This window comes from Mustelus asterias, chromosome 4, assembly GCF_964213995.1.
Source record: "Mustelus asterias chromosome 4, sMusAst1.hap1.1, whole genome shotgun sequence".
Classification (NCBI taxonomy): Eukaryota; Metazoa; Chordata; class Chondrichthyes; order Carcharhiniformes; family Triakidae; genus Mustelus; species Mustelus asterias.
The window spans coordinates 87,775,836-87,792,036 of NC_135804.1; positions in this window are offsets into that span (position 1 = coordinate 87,775,836).

Here is a 16,201-nt window from a genome sequence, read left to right on the forward strand (position 1 = left end):
TACATGGTAGAGAATAAAATGCAGAAACATGGGCTTCACTTCTTTAGCATTTTCTCTGTCTTTTACTCTCTTTATTCTCTTCTGGTTTTTGGTCAGGGAGGACATTTCTGAAAATCAAATGTTTTAGATTCTGTAATCATTTTGAAGCATTCAATTGGTCTATTTGAAACCCTGAAATAAACCCATTACTCACAACAAAAAAAGCCAAGACAGTTGATCAGAAAGATCCATTTACAAGATCCATTTGAATCTTTAAAATTAGTCACCCCAGTGGACCTAAAAGATTCCATAGCACCATTTGAAGAGGAGGGAGTCCTTGAAGTGACCTGGCCAAAATTCCTCCCTCAAACAAACCCATGGTTAAATGGTCAATAATTACAATAATTGTAATTATGGTCAATAATTACAGTGGCTGCTTGCGGATCCCACTTTTCACAAATTGACTGCTGTATTTGTCTACATGGTAGTGACCAGACATGAGGAGTAATTCTTCACCTGTGAAGCACTTTGGGACATCCTTAGAACACAGCTGACACTGCATAAATGCAATTCCTTACACCAATTTCAATTTACATGTTTTGCTTTGACAAATTTCTTGTCAACTTCCAGTGACTCATGGAGACAAAATTGTGAGGGTTCCAGAGGTTTACTCATGTTATCTGCGCAAAGGCATTTGGAGAGCTTTTGGCAGAATTAAGGAAATGTTTAGTGATTAGTGATTAGCTGGAAGGGGAATGAAATCTCCATGCACTTGTCAATATGATGTCAAATTCCTATGTTCACCAAATTGTTGACCAATTAATCTTAAGACAATTAATTGTTTCATATCAAAAAGTTATGCACCCAGGAATTTAACAGAAAAACATTGATTCCTGGGCTTAATTGCATTTCAATCTTCCAAGTGTTATCTTACACGAGACTGAATTACATATTGGGAACAATTTCTTGTGGCATTGTTCATGGCACGGCAGTGGGCTTCTGAGGATAGAGACACTGCAATATGAAATGTGCAATATGTTATTCTGCCATTACATTTCTAATATCCTAAGGCCAATTAAAGGGTAATTGCTATTAAATACTTTCTTAGCCCAATTAAAAAATAATTGGTTTTGCTGAAGTTTCTTCATAAAATAATAGCTGCTCCCAATTGTGTCCTAAGTTTAGACAAAGCAAGTTTGTTTGTAAAAGTATGGCACAGAAATGAGCATGTGACAAAATGTGGATCGTAAAAGTGGACTCCATAGCAACCATAGTTTCAGTGCTGGGTGCCATCTTGGTGCCCATGTTCATAATTCTGGAGCAGACACTTTAGTGACGGCATTAATACGGGTTCTGGAAGTGTGCACCAGAAATAGACAGTATGCCGATCATAACATCAGTCAACATCTAATGAATATTTGATGCCAGTGTTGCCATTTTTGATCTCAGTGCTCTAACTAATGCTTTTCTTAATTACACAGCTAAATATTGCAGATAGGAACCCATATCAATGTTATTAAAGGGATCATCAACAACTTGCAGGTTAGTTGCTGATTACTGTCTACTGACTCTGAGTTTATGATAGCACTGGGTGCTTTGAGGAGTTGGGTGAAATCTACAGGGAGTTGGTGCTGCACATAGAGAAGCCATTAGTTGTGGTTGTAGGGGTGTTGGGCACAACATCTCCCAGTCACAGGCACAATAGTTGCAATTCACCTTGGACTGTAGCAGAAAAGGGAGATGGGGCAGTGACAACAGAGTAGTGGACAATTAAGCTTCTCAAAGAGTGAGGATGGGGGCAGGAGCTGTCATTAGGAGATCCATCTAGGGTCTTCTGGTAGCATTTCTCCAAATTCCATCTGAGCCAGAATTAGTGCGTGCATCACTTGCACTTTATGAAGGATGTGCTCACTCCATAGAATCTCTACAGTGCAGAAGGAGGCCATTCGGCTCAGCAAGTCTACATCGACCACAATCGCACCCAGTCCCTATCCCTGTCGCCCCACATATTTACCCTGCTAGTCCACCTGACACTAATGGCCCGATTTTACCATCAAGTTGCACCCACTTTCGGGCGCGAAAACTTGGTAAAGTTGGGTGTGATGTGAGTAGTGTGATCCGCGCCCGCCTCCGCGCCGGTTCCCCCTTTACCAAGGCCCGAAAATGGCCGCAATCAGGACTGCGTCCAAAATGGGCGCGACGGCCATTTAAATGCATTTGCTGCTTTTGTTGCAACCATTTTCTTCCTCGAGTCGGTGGCGGCTCTGCGAGTGTGTGGAGGGGTGGGGGGGGGAGCTGTTGCTCAGCAGGGTGTCCGATGTCCAATTTTCAGCATGGACCCGGATCTCAACACTGACCTCGGGTCTTGTGGATGCTGCTGGGTCCTAGTGCACTTAGCACTCTGCCCAGCTGAAGGATGTGCACAAAACCCTTGCAAATTGCAGTGCTGCAGCCTCTCAACTTTTCAAGAAGTTGTGATTGTGGGGAGCATGTGGCTGGGGGAATTGGGGGGTATTGTGATTCTGGGGAGCTGGGGGAATGGGGGTTCTGTGATTCTGGGGAGCATGTGGATGGGGGGTCTGTGATTCTGGGGAGCATGTGGGTGGGGGAATGGGCAGTATGGACAGTGACTGTTGCTGAGCTAGGGGCAAGCAGTGTTCCTTAACCTCTTCATGTGTTCCTCTCCATTTCCAACCCCTCCCTCCCCCTTCAGAGTGACGAGATGGCTTTTGCAATGCAACCAATCAATCTTGCTGTTCTTTTGGTTGCTGCTGGAGCTGAGGAGGAGGAGCTGGAGGAAGAATTGCGGACACAGGAAGCCCGGGCCTTACCACTTGCAGGAGTAGAGGGAGACGACCACCAGAGGCAGGAGGTGGCCTCCATTCACCCAGGGGAGAGGCGCAGGAGAAAGAGAGCGCGGAGACCCCAGCAGTTCCACGCATGAGTGTCATTTGAACAGATGTCGGACACCGTGTGCCGCCGATGGCTCCGCCTCTTGTGCCATCTATTGCAGGACCAGGCACCTCGGAGTGGGGCACCCACTCTTGGTGGCTGTCAAATTGACGGCCGCCCTGAACTTTTATGCAACTGGCTCCTTCCAGGCTCCTAGAGATGTATGTGGCATTTCCCAGTCAGCTGTGCACACCTGTGTCAAGCAGGTCATGGAAGCCCTGTATGCCCGGGCTGGGCAGTACATCGAATATAATGTGGACCATGCGCAGCAGGAAGCCCAGACTGCAGGGTTCGCAGCCATTGCAGGGATGCCTAACGTACAGGGGGCCATCGACTGCACACACATCGCCCTCAAGGCGATGAATCCATGAAGATCAATCAACAGAAAGGGGTTCCACTCACTGAATGTCCAACTTGTGTGTGACCATAACATGAACATTATGCATGTCTGCGCAAGACACCCAGGCAGCGTGCACAACAGTTTCATTGTCAGGAGCTTGGACATCCCGGAGGCATTTGAGGAGGAACCCAGGCTGCAGTGGTGGCTCGTGGGTGATATGGGTTACCCGCTTTGGACATGGCTGATGACGCCTGTGCGAAGGCCTGTGACTGAGGCGGAGACCCATTATGACGAGGCCCATGTAGCCACCCGTGCGATAGTGGGGAGGCGCATTGGGCTCCTCAAAATGCGATTCCGGTGCCTGGACCACTCTGGCAGGGCCCTACAATACAGCCCTGTGACCTCTTCCCGCATTGTGTTGGTGTGCTGTGCCTTGCACAACCTGGCTCTGCAGAGAGGTGACCTATTAGAAGAGGACGTGGAGGCTGACCAGCCATGCATCGCTGGGGAGGATGACCAGCAGGAGGAGGAGGAAGAAGAGGAAAAGCACACCGAGGAACACCAACCAGGTGCTGGAGAGCTGACAGCTCGAATGAGGCATGCGAGGGTGGCTAGGGAGGCCCTGATCACCAGGCGGTTCAGTCGCTAGGGGCCTGTGTCTGTGGGTTCCATCTCCCATTCCCCAAAGTCCTTTTTTCTCCTGCAACATCGTCACACCAGAGTGATGGGCCTGGGTACTCTGTTTTAGCGAGTTTCTTTGGCAGGTAGGAGAGTGATGACAACTTGCTAAGCACCATTATGATGATGCCCTGGTGCAAACTAGTCTGACTCCTAGCTGAGCTCCACATGCACGCTGGCACCTGGGCCCACGTCAGTGTAGTGGGTAAGGGATCTGAAACCCCATACAGGGCCCTGGGGTGGGTGGGATGGGGGATGGGAGAGAATCGCTCGTGTTCTGGAGAACCAGTGGCTTCCTTTTCTCAGTGACACAGCATTAAAGGGCCTCCCCAACTGACGTCAACATGAAGCATCCCTACGACGATCATCAATGGAAGAAGATTCCTACTCAAGATAAATCTGAGACAAATTAGTCACAGGTGGGTGGTGAAAAAACATTTAATGATTGCAAAAAAAGTGTTTAAAGAAGACGTTCTAACATAAAAACATGCGAACGGAAAATGTTAAGATGCTTAAAGATCCATCTAACTAGTGCAGCCCTTCACCTGTGCCATCTCAGTGCAACTACAACTTCCTAACCTTACGTGGCCTACCACTACGTCTCAGTGACTCCCCAGAATGTACATCGGAGGTGGAAGGGTCTGGCTGCCTACCTTGCCCCATTGCCTGTGATGTGCGTGGCGGGCGTCCTCTGGATGTCCTGGACCTTGAGGGCCCTGGCCGGCTTCCAGGTGTCTGGAAAATTTCCATCACATCCTCTGTACCCCGCTGCCCCTGAGATACCCCGGTGTCAGGAAGGGGGAGTCAGAAGGTGTAGCAACAGCCACAATCTTCTAGCTGGAAGGCCCTGGCATGGGCTCGAACCCTTCCTCCTCCCCTGGGGTTCCTGAGGGCCCCTGGGTCACTCCATGGGACGGCAGTACTTCTACAGTGAGCTTCAGAAGCTCCAGCATCACCTGGCCCTTCCAGTCCTGGAGGACCACCTGCGTCCTGCCCATGTTGGTCGAGGCCTCGGTGGTGGCCAACTGAGTCGGGGGCCATCTGCCAATGGCCACAGCAAATGCCCTCTGAGACTGGGCCATGCTCTGCAGCCCCTCAGCCATGACCCTCTGTAAATGGGCCACGTTCTTAAGGACTGCTGCCGTAGTCCGCTGTGTCTCAGCGCTCTCCCGCTGGGTCTCCTGCAAGCTCTCGAACCTCTCAGCCATGGGCCGCAGAATCTCGAGAATCCTGTTCAGCCCATCAGCCGTGGCCCTCTGTGACTCGGCCGTGGCCCTCTGGGACTCTGCTGTGGCCTGCTATGACTCAGCCATCGCTTGGAGCCTGCCTTTCATGATGAGGATCCCCTGCCCCAGACTTTCCATTGCAGACGCCACCCTTGCAGTGTTGGTCTGGGAAGCACGCAAGACAGGCAATAGCTGGTCCACTTGAAAGCTTTGGGACTCCTCCCAACAGCCTTGCAGTCGGTCCAGTGTGGCCGTCAGCCCCTCCTGCATTCCCTGGCTCTGTTGCTGCATCTCGAGCAGCTAAGGGAGAAGTGATCTCAGAGGCCCAGCATGTAGCCTGGGGCCAGCAGAGTCCTCGCCTCCGGCAGGCCCCTGCATGCCAGAGGCCTCGGACGTTCCCTCCTCCACCCGATGTACACTATCAGATGTTCATGATCACCAGAGAGTGACCCAGAAGCCTCACCACTAACTGGACTCTGATGTGTCAGTATTTGGGATGGCGAACTGCAAGGTTGAAGCTGACACCAAAACAGTGTCACGCTCGGAGGTCCTTTCACCCATATCCTCTGAGGACTCGTCCGAGCTGTCCTGACCAGGATGGGTGGGAGCCACAGTGGGGCCCTCAATGCCAGATGACCCCGGGGCATCCAGATCTGTCCCTGCAACACAGGACACAAGGTTCAGTCCAAGGGAGGGAGAGGAATCCGGATGCAAAAAAGATGATTCACATTGAACATAGAACAAAGCACAATAAAGATTACATCACAGGAACGGGCCCTTTGGCCCTCCAAGCCTGCAGCGACCAGGCTGCTCACCTGAATTGTAACCCCCTACCATCCTGGGGACCATTCGCCTCTATTCCCATCCCACTCATGGAGCTGTAAAGATGCCTCTTAAAGGTCATTCTCATATCTGCCTCCGAGACCTCCCCCAGCAGCGAGTTCCAGGCACCCACTCCCTCACTGTGCAAATAAACATGCCTCGTACATCTCCTTTAAATCTTGCCCCTCGCACCCTAAACCCTTGCTCCCGAGAAGTTACCTCAAATTGAGTGGAGGTTTGACAGGTGCTCATGTCTTGACGGCAGCCCGACCTTGCTGTTACTGACAGCCTGCATCTCCCCTTCCCTGGAGAGCTCCAGCACCCACTCTTCAACAGAGGTGAGGACCTGGAGATCTGGCTCACCACCCTCTGTCTTCTTCCTCTCTCTGGTGTTAAGGTCGATCTTCTCCTGTGGAGACAGAAGGAGCCATGAAAGAAATGGTGGCGTGACTCCTACAGAGTATCAAGTGGTGGCCTTTAGAGGGCAAACGCAGTGGGGCTCCTGGGGGGGATAGGAAGGAGGTGCCTGGGGGTCAGGGGCCGGAAACATGAAGGGTGCTGGGGATGGAAGATCTGGGGGTGATTTGGGGAACATGCTGGATGGATTTAAACACTCACCCTTGCTGCCCGGATGAGTTCATTGACCTTTTTGCGGCTCTGCTTCCCGGTTCTGGGGTCCAGTGCCCTGGCACTGACCGAGGTGGCAACTACCTCCCAGGCCACATTGCCATCAGCCTCCCTGTGTCTGCTGTGTCCCCACCTCTCCTGGGGGGAAGAGGGTGTTCCGCCTCGCCTCTGCTGCATCCAGTAGCCTCCCCAGGTATCCCTCAGAAAATCGGGGACTGGTCATCTAGTCATGCACTGCCTGACCATCCTTGGGTTTTTTATGGAGCTGCCCCTCGTTAGGGCAGATCAGCTGCAGGCAGTTTGGCAGAACATTCCAGCAAGTTCCATGCAGTTTGCTTGTTAGCATTGAGAGGAAGGCAAGTGAGCACTTGCAGGTGGGCTGATGGGGAGGGGGGTGGCGGATCAGTGCCTCAATGACTGGGGACAGGGAAGAGAGAGGGAGGTGACACACAGCCATCGGAGTCCGGAGGAGATGGGACCCTTGTGTGGGAGGGTCCCAGGTGGGGAATGTGGCCTGAGATCAATGGGGGAGAAGTGGGAAGGAGCCCGCAATCGGTCTGGTGGTGGAGGGGGTGTGGGGACAAGGGGGTCGGTCAGTAATGTTGGCGGGTGGGGCAATGTCTGTGGGGGCCAGAGGGAGGCACTATCCAGCCCAGGAGGGATGTGGCAGGGGAGCAGCATTCTATCATTTATTTTCTGCGTATGTGCAGTTGGAGGCGCTACTCAGAGCTGCAGGGTTTTGGGCGTGTTAAGCCCCACCCATAGGCTTGTGCAATGCGATTCAGAATCGCTGATATTTTTTCAGGCGTATGGGGACGCCTGAGAACGGGTCTAAAAGTTGGATCTGAAACACTCCCAGGTTCAAGTCTGCCCAGCATTTAGAATCAAAATGGGAAAATAGGGCCCTTAATGGCAATTTAGCATGGCCAGTCAGCTTGAACCGCACATCTTTGTACTGTGGGAGGAAACCAGAGCATCTGGAGGAAACCCACGCAGACACGGAGAGAATGTGCAAACAGTGACCCAAGCCGGTAATCGAATTCGGGTCCCTGGCGCTGTGAGGCAGCAGTGCTAACCATTGTGCCACCGTGCCACCCCACTTCAGGGCAGGACAAGAATGGCTCTGCCAGAGGTGGTGAAGGTGATGGGCTGAATTTCTGTCCGATCTACAGAAGGTGACATACCTTACATCTCCCAATTTACTGACCACTGCTGCAACAGAGAGGCAGTAAAGGTTCGTGTGGAAGGAGTTGCAACTCATTGGGTGAAATCTTCCACTCCTAAACACAACGGGAACAGTAGTGGATGAGCACTTAACCTGGCATGAATTTAAAAATAAATTACATCCGGTCTTGAGAAGAGGAGGATTCAGATGGACAAAAGACATGGGGACATCAACATTGAAGGGATCGGATGGGGATTAGAACACGAATATTAATGACGGAAGTCAAGACTAGCAAGAGGAAGCTGGATAGTTATAGGAGGGATAAGAATTAGGAGGCAGTGACTGGGAGGAACTTGGTGAGTGACAGGTCGAGGTTGGAAGCTGTTGTAAAGAACTCCATATTCTCCTTCAGTGGTTAATGGTGAAGTCGGAAAAAGTAGCTTGAAAAGATGACGGGGGGGGTATGGTGGGGCCTGTGATCTCAAGGTGTGTGGGAGGAGTTCAGCACTACTATTTTGAGCCAATTGCAGGGGCACCGTGTTAATTACCTGCTGAAACCATAAAGAACAAGGCTCAGTTGAGTACTGGTTTTGAGGGTCAATTGCACAATTCATGGGCTTTGCTTCTTTACTAATGGTCCACATTCAGGCATGAATGTGTGAAGTCTTGAGGCTGGAGTGCAGGTGGGCTGAATGGCCATCTGTTCCTGACAGAAGTGTGTTAAAGTGGAAGGAGGGTCAAAGAATCAAGAGCCCCGACTGCTGGACAGAAACTACTTATAGAATACAAGACTCATATTCCTATTGTACTGGTCATGGCTGACAAGGCATCATGATTACAGTCATGACATAATTACAAGGTTAGGATATTGAGTCTAGGCTATTGGAGGTGAGCTGACAATAGCTTGACTGAGAATTATAGAAAATAACTATATTCATTGGATTCAGGACCCTCATTGTGAATGTGCACTCATGTCTGAGGGGGAATCCAGTCACCTGTGGATCTCCAGGATTTTATTCACCTGGGAGTCGTGACCTGGGAATATCATGTTTGGATTGTGGGCAGGCCAAGGGTTTAACATTGTATTACTGGCTTGGAGATGGAGGGAGAACATTCAAGAGGATTTTGCAATGATGTCTCAATTCTATTTGTTCACAAGTACAAAGAAGGGTGGAGAATTCAGGTTGCAGGCAACGCTATCTTGTTGCTCGCTGTGATTCGAATGAAGAGAAGAAGGTCCCACCATTGATAAGCACAGGCCTGGGAGGAGCATTAGTCCGAGCATCAAGTTGCAGCAAGGTCCCAGGAAGCCTCAGATACTCCCAAAGAGGGGCAACATCCACAAAGGTGTGTGGTGTGACCAAGGTAATAAAGAAGGTGCAACTTATTCATGGAGATGAATGAATGACAATGCTGCAGGCACTTTCACTTGTCTAGGGATGTGGTAGCTCACATTTGCCACCTTCATCATGAAGAACGCATCACAATAACTTGGGGGACATCCCATGCTGATGGTTTGCAGCTGAAGAGAGGTACAATGGAGCGCATTCCACCACAGAGCCCTTATTAAAGCAAACAACTGGCATCCTGAAGATGCATTTCTGAAGTTTAGATCAGTCAGACGAGGATCTCTGCAACTCGGCACAAAGGGTGTCCCGCAGCATCATTGTTTGCTTCACGCTGCTCAGCCTTGCAGTGCAAAGGGGGGATGTGTTGCCTGAGGAAGGAATTGAGGAATGGGATGCCTCCTTTGATGAGCCGCACATTAATTGTGATGGCTCTGGAGAGACTGAGGATTTAAATGAGCAACACGAAGGTGGCACTGCATGGGTACGACATGGCAGATGTGCCTGTGACAACTTGATAGTTACAATAATCCAGGAGGAGTAAGGTGATGACAAATCCTCCCAATCAAGGTATCCTTCAGCCTTCAGAACATGGGACGTCCCACCACCTTCATTCTCAGCTAGAAAATCTCATGAAAGCTCCACGATAAACAATGATTACAGAAAGATTGGTACTTGCTGTATGCTCTAATAACAGAGTCATCCTAGGAAGGGAGTGTAGCCTTGGCAGCATGTGGTTACTGTGGAATATAATTCGCACTCCCTTAGAGCACACCCTTAATCAACTCCATGTGGTTTAGTCCTCTCACCTACAGCCTCACTAAGTCAGGGCGCATGGTTTTCAAGGTTATAATTCAAAATGTTATTGGGATGTACTCCTGTCAGTATGACAGCAGCTCAGTAAGGCAGCCTATACTCACATATCAGTCTTCAATGTTTTGCACTTGGACGGCTCAACAAGGAGCAGCATCTAGAGAGTTTAATATGTCCCATCACCAGCTCTCATCAATGCAGAAATCTGAGACACCATTTTACCATTGCCTCCTCCTCCTCTCTCTCCCCATCACCCAGGATGCAGTAACCATTAAATCTAGATCATGCAGCAAAGTTTGAAGGATTGTCTGTATTATCCCCACAGAGAGTGCTTCAACACGACAATGGTTTGCTGAGGTGAATCCACATGTCTCTGTTCTGGATGACTTCTGCATTAGGGCAAGGCCTGGCCCAGTCTTTATTGACACAGCAACCGATGGCAACATCTTGCTTTCATAGGCCTTACTGAGGCCTCAGCGGTTTTGTGTATGCATTGTGTTGATAACATCATAGCACTTGACATGGTCCAGCTCACAAAGGCCATTCCAGCCTAGAAACCTGAAGTCAATAAGTGTACTGTCATGCTATGACTTCCAGATTAAGCTGTGTGCTATGCCAAGAAGCATGTAGAGCATCACTGAGCAACCGCTAAACTGATGTCCAGGTTCAATGAAAGATTGCTGAAGATAAGGAGATAGCTTCATCAAGATGAGCAAATACCTTACAAGTGTAAGACTTGCAATTGATGTTTACTTGCCGAATGCAGCGTGGAGAGAGTGGAAACTCAGTATAGAATGACGTGCAGCTTTAAATGCGGGGTTACGATCTGCTTGCAGAGAGACATGGAAACCTACGGGCTTCGGTGTTTTGAGCTACTTTTTTCATGAATTAATTCTCATCAAGTAAACGCCATTACAGACAGCGCACTGGACAAATAAATATAACGTGAGTCGCAACTACTACTTGCACCATCCACGAGCAACAAACGTCAGTGTGACACCAGCAGGATAATCAGTAACCTTGACAAACAGTTGTCCAGAACCTAAAGCAGGTAGCCTGAGATTGAATACCGACAGGTGTATCAGCCAGCCAGCTGTGTCACAAGCCATGTGCAATTCATGATGTTCCAGATGTGGAAATAGAGGCTACTCACTGGGAAAACTGTGTGAGAATTAATCCAAATCCTGATGGGATTTCATCTTGGGTGGGGGTGGGCTGCATTTAGGACCCTTAATTGACCACGGGACACTGAAGCAAATTGAATATCGATGGAATCCGTGAAACTTGGAGACGGAGGCATGCAACAGATACTTACCAAAGTGAAAAGTCAACACAATGAGTGAACACTTGAGCTTTCAATACTTCTCAATGTTCCGAATCTGACTGCTATGTCTAAGTGCAGTCTCAACATCCGTTGCTGAGGTGGAGGCAGCCTGCTGACTGCTATGCTCTGAGATGACGTCAGTGGATGTCCACTACGGGATCAAGGCTTTGAGGCCCCCAGTCTGCTAAATGTTATCTGATCAGCTGCAGGTGGACCTCCTTGGCCTGACCTTCTGGAGGCAATGGGGACACGGGCAGAGCAGAGTTGGAGTGGCAAGGCATCCTTGGAATATTCTGGGTGGATTCCTCCCTCCCCTTGGGTGCTTGGCTGGCACTCTTCCTCGCTTTGATTTTCCTTGAGGAGAAGGAACACCTGGAGGGAGGGTCAAAATGCCTCATCCCCTCTCGCCTAGCCACTATTGGAATGCACCCATGACTAGAATGATACTGTGCAGATCTCTATGCCAATCTAGCAGAACTGCAGAACCTATGTCTCTGAGAGGGTTGTCACCTTCTAATGGAGACTCCAGGGCACTCACACGCGAGAACTGTGACTGCAGTCAGAACATAGATAAGCTCCTGTGTCCTTTAGTCCAGTCTGCAGCGGTCTCTGATAACTCTGACTGCTGTTCCACTGTCTGCTTCTGCATCTCCAAAATGTCTCTGCGGACCAAGTCCAGAGACTGGTTATCAGATTCATTCTCAGCAAGAGCCTGGTCGCCAGCAATTTTCCTAGTGTCAGAGATGTTAGCTGCCACTGCCTCCACCTGCTCTGGGCCCCTGCCTTGAGGTGATCTCCAGATTATGAATCTAAGCCTACTCTAGAACTAGGTCCAACTGTGGAACATGCACCTGTGCTGGTGGAGGGCACAGGTAAACGCCGTGATGGTACTTCCCCTGAGGATAATTCTGCTTCCTCCCCAGAGATGGTCTGAGGACTGGGGCTGTGTCCTCTGATGGAGGGCACCCTCCTTCTTTTGCTCGTACCGGGACTAGAGAGAAGAGGGAATTAGTGATTGACCAAGCAGTCTTTTACACTAAAGATCACTCAGCCTTTGCCAGCATCATGTCACCTGAATGCATTTTCACTGGCTTGTTGGAGAGGCCAACACTTCCTGCACAGGAATGATGATTCGCCTCACCGAACATCCCACTTCTTTCCATATTTTTCTCTCTCTCTGTTCCTCAAAATTTGATGGGGTCTGGATTGCAGGGGACCCCACCGGGTATAGCTGGCTTTGTTTCATATGCAATCTTGCCCAACATGTGGACAGTGCGGAAGGATGTTGCAGGTTACAGAGGGACATAGATAAGCTGCAGAGCTGGGCTGAGAGGTGGCAAATGGAGTTTAATGTGGAAAAGTGTGAGGTGATTCACTTTGGAAGGAGTAACAGGAATACAGAGTACTGGGCTAATGGTAAGATACTTGGTTGTGTGGATGAGCAGGGAGATCTCGGTGTCCAAGGGCATAGATCCCTGAAAGTTGGCACCCAGGTCGATAGGGTTGTTAAGAAGGCGTACAGTGTGTTAGCTTTTATTGGGAGAGGGATTGAGTTTCGGAGCCATGAGGTCATGTTGCAGCTGTACAAAGCTCTGGTGCGGCCGCACTTGGAGTATTGCGTACAGTTCTGGTCGCCGCATTATAGGAAGGATGTGGAAGCCTTGGAAAGGGTGCAGAGGAGATTTACCAGGATGTTGCCTGGTATGGTGGGAAGGTCTTATGAGGAAAGGCTGAGGGACTTGAGGCTGTTTTCATTAGAGAGCAGAAGGTTAAGAGGTGACTTAATAGAGGCATATAAGATGATCAGAGGATTAGATAGGGTGGACAGTGAGAGCCTTTTTCCTCAGATGGTGCTGGCTAGCATAAGGGGACATAGCTTTAAATTGAGGGGTGATAGATATAGGACAGATGTCAGAGGTAGGTTCTTTACTCAGCGAGGAGTAAGGGCGTGGAATGCCCTGCCTGCAACAGTAGTGGACTCGCCAACATTAAGGGCATTTAAATGGTCATTGAATAAACATATGGATGATATTGGAATAGTATAGGTTAGATGTGCTTTAGATTGGTTTCACAGGTCGGCGCAACATCGAGGGCCTGTACTGCGCTGTAATGTTCTATGATCTATGTTCTATAAAGAGAGATGAATTGACGGTGAACACAATGGATGAAAGAGCAGTTCAGAAGCATGCATGCCTATTGTCACTCCTGAGCCCTCCCCAGTAAGGGATTAAGATGCTGGTTGTGCATGAATTTACAGGAGATGTTGAGCTTAAAGTGGCTGATATTCAAAGCTGATGACCCACCTGCTAGTCAAGTGTGATATAAGTGTGGACTCTAGCCCTTAGACTGCCTGATGCCGTCATAAGAGTATGCGTTTGCAGTGGGTACAAGCCCTCACTTACCCTGGCAGAGCAGAGCGGATCAGTCATCTGTTTCCTGCACTGCAGGGCAGTACTTTTCTGGGCCACAAGGGTGCTAACCTCCCTGGCTATCACCTCCGACAGAACAAAGTATGGGTGATAACTGCTTTCCTTTGAATTGTCAAGGTTTCCTGGGGCCTATTAAACTTTTAGCCCATGCTGCCTTTAATTATGCCAACTAAATGATGACTGATGCATCCAAAGCATAATTGTTTGCATAAAGCAGATCTCCTCTGGCATTTCTCGTAGAGACTTGGCCAATATGACAAAATCCTAATACTGCATGTCTCACTGTGTATTATGATATATCTCAGCCAGTATTACATCCAAGCAAAAAATGAAACATTGCTTGCTGTAAATGTCTCTCAATGTTTGCCTCCCACTTCTTTCCATCCCTCTCTCTCTCTCTCTATGTCTTCACCTTCCATGCTTTTGCCTGTTTCGTGTATGGTTGTCGTACACATTTCTCGTTGTGGCTCTTCTGTCAGGGAAGGTGATACAATGTCTTATTATTGTAATGCAAGCTAGAACGACATTAACGGAGCTTCAGAACAAATTTGTTGACAAGATAATGATTTGAATGGAAGCAGTACTGTGTATAATACACACGGATCATTTTTTTTTGGCCAGTCAATAAATTTAGTAGCATCTTGTTGCTATAGCCACAGCTGGGTGATGTGATATGCCTCCAGGAGGAAAAAAATAAGTGAGTGAAAGTGTCATCTCAAAGACAGTCTATATTAAGAGAAATGTTCTGCAATTATGAATGAGTGAGTGCATCAGCTATGGAAATCTGCTGCAGGAAAGAGCTAACCATTTTATGTACACATGGAAGCACAATGTGATTAGAAAATTGGAGAAGGGAAGCTCAGACTTTCATTCCTGTGTAGCCTGCAGAGAATTATAACTGGCAAAATTGTACTATGAAGGAAGAATTATGATCCCATTGAAGTGTAGCTGCTGGAAAGGATCTGCTCTTTGATTTGAGCACACAAACAGTGGACGTCCCTGTGCATTGTGTAGTCTGCTGTTTATAATGATAGCAATGTGGCCTCTGTGTGATTGGGACATTGTTCATAGACTGTATCTGCTGTGGGGCTGCAATATTCCACACGACTGTCAATTTAAAATACTGCTGCTCTACCTTAAAGGGCCCCTACAGAATTGCTGATCTGAGCTGGGGAGCTTTTCTTCATTCACAGAGAAATCCGTGGACGTGATAATTAAGAACATCAATAACTACTTGCATTTTTATAGCAACTTTTCCATAACCGAAATGTCCCAAGGTGCTTCACATGAACTCGATGAAACAAACACTGTACAGCATAAGGATGTGTTAGGACAAATGGCCGAAAGCTTGTCAAAATTGTGGGTTTGACAATTGTCTTAAAAGAAGAAAGTGTGCGAGCGAGGCAGAGGTATAAGGTGGGAATTCCCGAGCCAACAGCCACCAATGCTAGAATGATTAAATAAGTATGAATCCGGATATTTTGTTCCTGCTACACTTTTAACAGTTTATTTATTAGTGTCACAAGTAGGCTTACATTAACAGTGCAATGAATTTACTGTGAAAATCCCCTATTTGCCACACTCTGGCGCCTGTCCGGGTACACTGAAAAATCATAGAAACCCTACAGTACAGAAAGAGGCCATTCAGCCCATCGAGTCTGCACCGACCACAATCCCACCCAGGCCCTACCCCCATATCCCTCCATATTTTACCCACTATTCCCTCTAACCCATACATCTCAGGACACTAAGGGGCAATTTAAGCATGGCCAATCAACCTAACCCGCACATCTTTGGACTGAGGGAGAATTTAGCATGGCCAATTCACCTAACCAGCACATCTTTTGGACTGTGAGAGGAATCCGGATCATACTTATTTACGAATCATAAGAATGATTAAAGTCAGGGGTGCACAAGAGGGCAAAATTAGAGGAGAACTGATACCTCACAGGATTGTAGGAATGGAGGAGATCATAGAGATAGGGAGAAGTGGGGCCATGGAGGGATCGGAAATCAAGGGCAAGAATTCTAAAATGGGACCATTGCTTAAACAGTAGCCACTGTAGGTCAGCAAACACTGGGGTGATGCATGAATGGGATTTGGTGTGAGTTAGCACACAGGCAACAGAGTTCTAATCGACCTCAGGTTTTACAGAAGGTAAATGTGGCCAAGTGTGCATAGATATAGCCACTTCTAGCGATAAGAAAGACACGGATGAAGGATGAGCAGGGGCTGGGGTGGGGGCAGGGTCAGGTGATGATATGGAGGTGGAAATACTTGGGACGGAATTTCCTGTCCCGCCCATCACGGGAATTGTAATGGGCGGAACATGGACCGTGAAAAGGTCTGTTGACCTCGGGTGGGATTTTCCAGTCGTGGGGCTAGCACGGCCAGAAAAGTCCACCACGGTCTTAGAGATGTTGTGAATGTATGGTTAGAACCTCATCTCAGGATCAAATATGAAACCAAGGTTTTGAATAATTTGGTTCAACTTAAAGT